Below are 8,554 nucleotides of genomic sequence, written 5' to 3'. Positions count from 1 at the left end.
TTGAGATTTTATTTTTCTGTCATATTGCTCTATTTTGAGTCTAGCATTTTGAGGGCAGAGACTAAATATATATTTTAAGTATCTATATATGCCCAGTGTCTTGCATTATATTTGCAAGTATCCTATTAGTGCTTGCTGATTTGATTCTTTGTGTCTCAGCTATACCATGGTAAAGAATAGACTTGAAATCTGAATACCATAGAGTAGCTTGTGGGACCGTGAACAAGTTGTTCTAAACCTCAATATCTTCCTCCAGAAGTGGAAGAAATGGTAGCATCTACCTGTGAAATTTGGAGTTGGTATAAAGTGAGAAACTGAGCAGGTAATAACCACTCATAATATTCTCTACTATTTGTTTTAATGATAATGGCTAAGGGATCTTGGGATAGGTAGGGCAACGAATGAAAACAGGAAGCAAAGAGTCCATACTCAGATTAAATAACTCAAAAATGCCTGAAACCTCCAGACCTGATAAAGAAAGTTGTGCAGCAGAATGAGGCAAACCATTGCTTTTTATCTTTCTAGAATCCTTACATTTCCAAGAGGCTAGATTACTGTGAAAGCATATTGGGAAACTGCTGGTAGGCAGGCCCAGACCTAGAAGATTTTAAAATAGTTAAGCATGATTCATTGTCTTTCCCCTAGAGCGAGATGTACATCACAGACTGCAGAAAGACTTCTTTCCTTAACCTGCTTTTAAATAATCCCATGGAGTGAGGGTGGATATCAAGTGGTGTCTCCATTTGTGCTATTGTTTGGCAGAGGCAATAATTGTTTATCAGTATTATCTCAGGATAATCCATGGTACAAATCTTATATATGTAATCTGTCTGAATGATACAGTTCTCTGTCCTCCTGACCAGTCTCTATGGACAACCCACAGCATGAGTGGCTATTAGGGGGCTGAGTGTTATTGAGTTGGCAGAAAGCATTAAAACCAGAATAAGAGTCCTTCACCCACTGGGGAGGGCTAAATAGATGAGCAAAGTTTCTCTAAGCTTCAAGACTCCTTAAACTTCAACATTAGAGACAGCCTTAAAAGGAATAATGCTTTATTCAAAGAAAGCTACCCTTTAAATAAAACATGATTTACTCCTCCTGTTTCCCTTGAGTGGTTTTTCCCCCATCACATAATTTTTGACCTTGTAAAATTTGGCAAAAGCATTGTGAGCAAGGCTATAACTTGATCTGGAGTAGACATAAAGTGACATGTGAAAGCTGGGTCTAAATACATGTCTGTTTGACAGGGCGTGTTTAGGATAGAAGGCTGCTGCTTTACTACAACTTGTTTTTCAGCCATTTTCTGAGGCGAACTTGTCAAACTGACTGGAAAATCCACAAAGAAGCCTTTTGGCTAATTTGAAGAAAAGAAATTAAGCCATAAATAAGTCAAATAAAAGTAAATTTAGAAGTAATAAAACGAAGACAGTGTTGCTTACTTGGGTCTATGTTTCTCTTGAAATATACAAAGCCTAGTTTCTACCGCATTCCTACAGCCCAGGTATAGGAGACAAGGGTCCTACACTAACTTATTTCAGGAATTCACAGGCATACTTTTGTGTTATAATTGCATATAATGGATGCGAGGAAGATGGGCAGGACTTGCCTCTGTTCTCCTGATGAACAGAGGAGAGCACCTGGCTCCCACCGAGCCTAATCACACAGGTTTAAAGGGGTTTGGCTCAGGGCATCCCAACGTGATGGAAGAAGATGCTAGTGAAATGTTGGTCGTTTTCCATTCTCTTCAGGGGGAATCTCCCAGTGCCAATCTCTGAAAAGCTGTAAGACTCTGAAACAGATCTCCCCAGAAATCCCACCTGGAAGGACAGTCAGGTATGCTATTTATCTCTTCCTGAATCTGTTTTCTATCTGTGCTTCAGCCATCTAGGTATTGTAGCTCTTGCTCCGTAGTGCCCTGATTTGTATGTTCGTCCTTTCTCTAACCCCTATCCAAATTGCCTCAGAGCATTCTGGAAGCACATATCATGTTAAAGTGTAAATAATATCGTCAGTGATTTCCCTTTAAATTTGTTTCCTTCAATGAATAAATGCCCAAATAGTAGCAGTAGTATAAAAAATACGGAAAAGGGAAGGAAGAGATACATGAGATTGTTCTGGAGATGATATCAAACTAAGGACCCTTTTCAATAGCACCAATGCTTCCTGTTTATCTTTCTTTCTTTCACATCTTAGCAAACAGATAATGAAACACATATATTCGAAGGCAGGAAGGAAGGAAGGGAGGGAGGGAGGCAGGCAGGCATAAAGTGACAGTTCTCCGTCCTCCTGACCAGTCTCTCTATGGACAACCCACAGCATGAGTGGCTGGAAGGAAGGAAGGGAGGAAGGTTACTGGCTCTGCCTAAAGTGACGTTTTTCCATATAGGAAAGGTCTGATTTCAGACACAGCATTTAACTGGTGATGTGCAGAATCCAAGGACAGCAACTACAATCAATTCCAAACCCTATGTTAGAAAAAACCTGAAACTCACGGAAGCAAGACCCAAAGTTAGGGGCAGCAGAACTATAATGAAGCTCCAGACTTCCTGACCTGCGGGAATGTTCTTCCTATCACACTGTGCTTCATAATGCTTGATTTAAATCTGTAGGAGACACAGTGATACCACAGAACTCGAGAGCTCAGGATCTTCAGTTGGAAAAGCCAGGCTTTGAAATTCAGGCCAGCCATTTGGCAGATTGCTCAATCTCTTTAAAGCCTTGCAACTCAAACGGAGGTTCAGAAACCAGCCAACATCAGCATCACCTGGGCACTTGTTAGAACTATAGAATCCTAGGACCCGCCAAAAATCAACCTAACAATGTTCCCAGGTGGGTATGAATAGCATTTGAGAAACACAAGTTAAAATCAGTGATTCTCAATCTTGGATGCTCAGTAGAATCACCTGGGAAGCCTTAAACACTACTGACGCCCTGGCCTCACCCGCGGAAGTGAACGATGCTTGGCCATCAGCTACAACCAATTTTAAGGAGTAATCAGGTGACTTTAATCATACAACTAATACGAAGGCACCAGAGGGCACTAGCAGAATGTCTACTCTCCCCTTCCACAAGGCTCTTTTAAAGATTACAGGAGATAATGCTTATAAAGCATATGGCACATACCTAACATAGACTATGTATTCAAAAATATTAATTTATTTCTCTTTGTTCTACTCTTTCTCTTCTTCCCTTTCTGCTTCTTCAGATTCTTTATAATGTAATGCATAAGTTAAGCCAAGTTGCTTACCCTAGATATGTCAAGTTTTTTTTGCTTCGGTTTGGTTATTTATTTTTTAAAAAATTTTGAATGAATAAAATTTAATGAGTTAACAGAATATGCCTGGCACTGTTTTATGCACTGATGAAACAAGGGTGAACCCTCATAGAACATAAACTCTGCAAACACAGGGACTCTTTTGCTATCCCTGTGACACGCTCAGCGCTGAGTCCAGTGACTTTCATTGCAGGAAGTAAAATAAATGTGGAAATACATATCCCCCCAAACCAAAAAGTATATTGTAGTTACCTATTTGAGGAGGGTGACAAAACCAAAACCCCAAACACGAGCTTTTCATTTTAATATCTAGAATAAAGAAATAATTGAATGATGTCTTCTTAGTTCAGTTTTTATTTTTAATTTTGAAAATCTATTATGTCCTCCTTGAAACTAATAATAGATAATGATGTTTTTTCTTATCAATTATCAGAATAAATCATATTCAAAGCATTTGTGTAAGAAATAAAAACAACTGGAAACCAAGCCCTCTGGTCAGACATTACTGACCTTGACGGCCACAGCGCCTGGGCCCAGCCGGACCCCGATCTCTGCCCTGTGGCTGTGAGGAGCACACAGTAAAGATACATGAAGGACTGCTTCAGGGCTGTTATGATCAAGGATTTATATTTTAATACATCCATGCTTTTGTCTGCCTAGAAGATTATTATTCATTGTTTCTAATTGCTCCATTTCTGGATCTGTTCGTAAATACACATTGTAAGAACATTTTCAAAAGATCTGTCACAGGATTGTCTCTATTTTTTGTGCTTTTAAATGTAAAAGCCCCCAAAAGAATTGGCAGCAACTCAAAATAATGATTATGTAAATGAAAAAAAAAAAAAAAAAAAGTCCTGCTTTTAACCAAAGAAAGGCAAAGCTATTTAGAGCAAGGATCACTCCTCCCCCTGGCAGCCTCCTTCTTCCTGGAGCGCCACTCTCTTCTCAGTTCTAGGGGATATTCCTTCCAGACAACACCAACTGCAAAGTTCTAGTGGAGTTAAGGGCCAGTTACCAGTCTATACATTCACCCTTTATTGTAAAACTCAAACCTTTCTCGGTCTTCTGGCAATTGCGTCAGGCCAATGAATGGTTTGTTTCCTCTTTTGTGGTTGAATATAAATTCTTGTTGGAAGAAGAAAAAAAAAAAAGCCCTCCAGATATTACAATAAACACACACAGAGGAAGAAAAAAAATTCTATCTCCATTGAGTTTAACAATCAGCAGGGCCCAAATTACCTCTTATTAACATTTATTTTACAAAAGAGGCAGGGTATAATTTGGTGATAGATTCGGATTTGGAGAGGAGCTATAATCAGCCTCCTGAAGTGCTCTGCCTGAAGGACATGGCTGCTATTTTTTGTAATTATATTTCTCTGTCCCCACCCCTTTCCCCAATCTGGAGAGTCTTTCACTCCTATCTCTGGTGCCTGCATTTCTCCCTCCCCCTTGCTCCCCTTCTCTCTTCCCTCCCCAGCCCCCTTCTTCTCTCCCTTTTCCTCTTTAGGCCTCTTTTGAATAATGCAGCCTCTTTCAATAGCCCAGGCAGGCTTGAAGATTAGGAAGCCTGGTGGTGGAGATGGGGCCTACTTAATAGGAGCAGGAGGCCTCACTCTTCTGGCGAACAAGGCTCTGGGAACCAGTCCAACTGCAGAGAGCATGTGTTGGGAACCCTGAATAGGCAAGCAGCAGGCCGGCCCATATGTCAGCCTGTGCCACAAAGACTCCTCTGCATATCTACCATGACAAACAGGATTACCAAAGACAATTATTCTGGCACGCTTTATCAAAATCAAGCAGTGACCCCGACCTCTCCCCTCGGTGTGAGGCAGATGCCACGCTCCGATTCAATAGACCTTGAGTGTTCCCTTTTTCACTTCTGAAAAGAATCCAAGGCCTGAATAAGGCTGGCATGGACTAATTGCAACGACTGTGTGACGGTGACAGTCCCAATCAAATAGGACGAGTCTACCTTTTCTCTGACTTTTAATGGAGAGGCTAGCCACAGCTCCTTGTCTGCCACAGAAAGAAAAAGAAGTGCATCTATTTTACTTTTATCTGTCTTGTCTGGCGCCTGCAGCTCTCTGGGGGTGGGAGAAAGGGGCAGAGATTCAGGTAGCTCCTATTCAGCTGTGCTTTGCCTCATATTTGGGAGTTCAATTCTAGTGGAAGAAAGTCTGCCAGTGGCTAAAGAACATAATGGTTTTTATGATTTAGTTAATTCTTTCCTGGTACTTTATGGGAGAGAGAATAGTGCAGCAGGAAAGTAGCAGGGCCTCCAGAATCGACAAAACCTCCAATTGTGACTCCACTGAGTCCTGTAATTTAATCCAATTTCTCTGTTTCATCTTCTGCACTTTTTTATGACCCTGATAAGAGGAACCTTGGATGGATGTCTGTTAAGAATATTTACTAAAGTGCTTAGATTGATTTAGAAATGAGAACGCTCTGGAGAAAGAAAATATTTGCAATTGTTCTTGAAGGTTTAAAGGTTTCAGAGAGACCAATGAGAAAAGGGAGGGCTTGGCTAGACCTTGTCCTACTAGGAAGAGGCTGTGGGTGAGTATGTAGGTCGGAATTGAACATAGGTGAAATTTAGGCTTTTTCTTATTGTTGTTAACCAATTCTTCTATCCATAAATAAGCCTAAATAGTCTGGGTGTAGAGGAATAGGAAGTAGACTAACTCTTATATTAGCCCATTCGACTTGGTGACCCCTTGATTAGACATTTGGATAATGTCTCAGTTAAGATTCCAGAAATATTTCTATAAAAATAAATAGGAAGCTACTGCATGAAGTAATATAGCTTTTCTCAAAGAATCATGCTCAGGCAACCTGCATAATGATCACCTAGAGAACTCATTAAAAATACAGATTGGTAGAGTCCACGTGAGACCTAAGGACCCTCACTCCCTTAGTGTGAGCTTGTGTCGACCTTGGAACCATATTCCATAGGTGACTATTATGCACTCCAACATGAGAATTGATGATGCAGTTGAAAGAGCGGGGGTGCCAGCCAGCAGACTTGGTTCTAGGTTTATTTCTAACTAAGCTAGCTCTCTCATGTTGGCCAAGTCATTCTCTGCACTTCAGTTTCTTCATCAGTAATGATGGCATTGGATCAAGATCTCCCTTGCCCAATTTAGCTTTAAAACAACTCGTTTCTCTGAATCTGATTTACAGGAAATTCATTCCTTCCTGCCTTGGCAAATCTGACAAATAATATGTCTTTCTCAGCTCCCTTTTAATTGTATCATTTAGATACAGTGCAAGATTGTCAAAAAGGTACTAGAGTTCCAGGTTGTGTGATTCTGATGACACAGATTAAATATATATGTTATAAGTATATATTTAATCATGTAAATATATAGTAAATAAATATTTACATTATTTATAAATATTAAATGGAGTGATATTATGAAGCTCAATTATCAGGAGAAGGCAGTTTGTTGTTAAAGAATATGTGAGTAAACCAGAGCACTGGGAAGTAAAATTGAAGATGTAAATTTTACTAAAAGGCACGGGAGTCTGGGTAGCAAAGTGTGTGGAAATTGTCCTTACTTGAATTGTTGTTACATTAGACCCACCTGAGATTTACTAAGCCAGGGTCATTTTCGGTATCTAACTCATTGTAGGTGCCTGACTCTGGGCCATACTGAAAAGTACAGAGATTGCCCTGCAGGAAGCTCTCTGATGACATCATTCCAACCAGGGCTGGGAGAGGACTGCTCTCTATATGGGTGGTTACATAGAATCCTTATAATTACATATTATTTTTCCCTGAACACAGAATTCTCTCTTAAAACTATGAAAATCTGGCTTGTTCATCTATGTTGGAAATTATTTGCTATTTAATTAGTAATTAGTTTTAGGATTTATAACGTCCAAGAGCAGTAAGATTGTCTCCAACTGATGTTAAGCATCTAATATAAGCAAAGCCCTTAAAATATAGAGAAGCATTTCTAGAAAAATGATGCATATGTGAAGTAAATAGGGGAATTAAGAATATTATTTGTACTGGCAAGAAAAATCGAGAAATTAGGCATTTAAAAAAATTTCCAATTTAGAAGGAAAAATATATATTTGTTTGTTTCTTGTATCCAATAACAAGATGTAAAACCAGATTCCTTTGACTCTCGTGTGTGTATATATATTATATATTATAATGTGTATGTATATATTATGTGTATATATAATGTGTATATATAATAATATGTATATATACATATATTTCAGACTCAAGAGAGGATTTGAGTGTAATCATAGGTGTATAAGGCATAAGGTACTTAGGCAATAAAAATTATGTGTATATATAATATATATTATGTGTATATATAATGTGTATATATAATAATATGTATATATACATATATTTCAGACTCGAGAGGATTTGAGTGTAATCATAGGTGTATAAGGCATAAGGTACTTAGGCAATAAAAATTTGTTCAACAAGCACTTAACTAGACAGTTTTGGCCTCTAAAACTATTTTGCATTCCTGCTTTCCAGCTTTACCAAACAATCCTGGTATTTTAATGATATAAGGAGACTCTACTCTCCAGACCTAAGTGTACACACATGGATGGGGTGGTCATGTGCTAGTTATTAAAATGGTCCTGGGCAAAGCTAATTTGGTAAGGCTGTGGGACTGAGATAAAATGCAACCCCGTTCTCATTTTGTGGGGAGAGGCTCGGGCTGGTGTTTTAGGCTGGCAAGTTCCAGATCTAGGGAATCACTCTATGGTGTCAGTAACTGTTATAAGCTTCCTGTCCTGGTGGAAAAATAGCTTACTGCTGATAAGCAAGAGGTGATTGTCCTTGATGAGCCAGCTGCCAGAGGCCCAGCTTGGTGGGGTCAGGTACACACTAACCCTTCAGTACAAGTCCCACATTTGGACAACAATGCAGGTGCTGGTGTTCTTCCCTCACAAATTGATGATCCTGCCCAATCTGTTTCATTTCTTGTGAGTGTCTCAGCAGAAAATGCACCCGAGAATAAACCTAGACCCCCTTGCAACATTCAAAAAACCTGAGTGTAACCCACGACCACCCGAACAATTAAGCACTAGCCCCACTGTTTAACTTTCCCCTCTTGAATCCTTACATGGTTAAAACACCACATGAATGCTGAGATAAACTCCTGCTTTGATAATTTACTGTCAGAAATATTGAGTGCACTTTAGTGGGACGGCAGTAGGAATGGTCTTCTCAAGTGCTGCAGTACAAAAGCTGGGACTATCAAGATTTTTTGGCAGGCTTTGCATTTTCCTTGTCATATATTG

Source organism: Hylobates moloch, unplaced genomic scaffold, assembly GCF_009828535.3.
Source record: "Hylobates moloch isolate HMO894 unplaced genomic scaffold, HMol_V3 SCAFFOLD_20, whole genome shotgun sequence".
NCBI lineage: Eukaryota > Metazoa > Chordata > Mammalia > Primates > Hylobatidae > Hylobates > Hylobates moloch.
Note: the sequence above shows the minus strand (reverse complement) of the source record.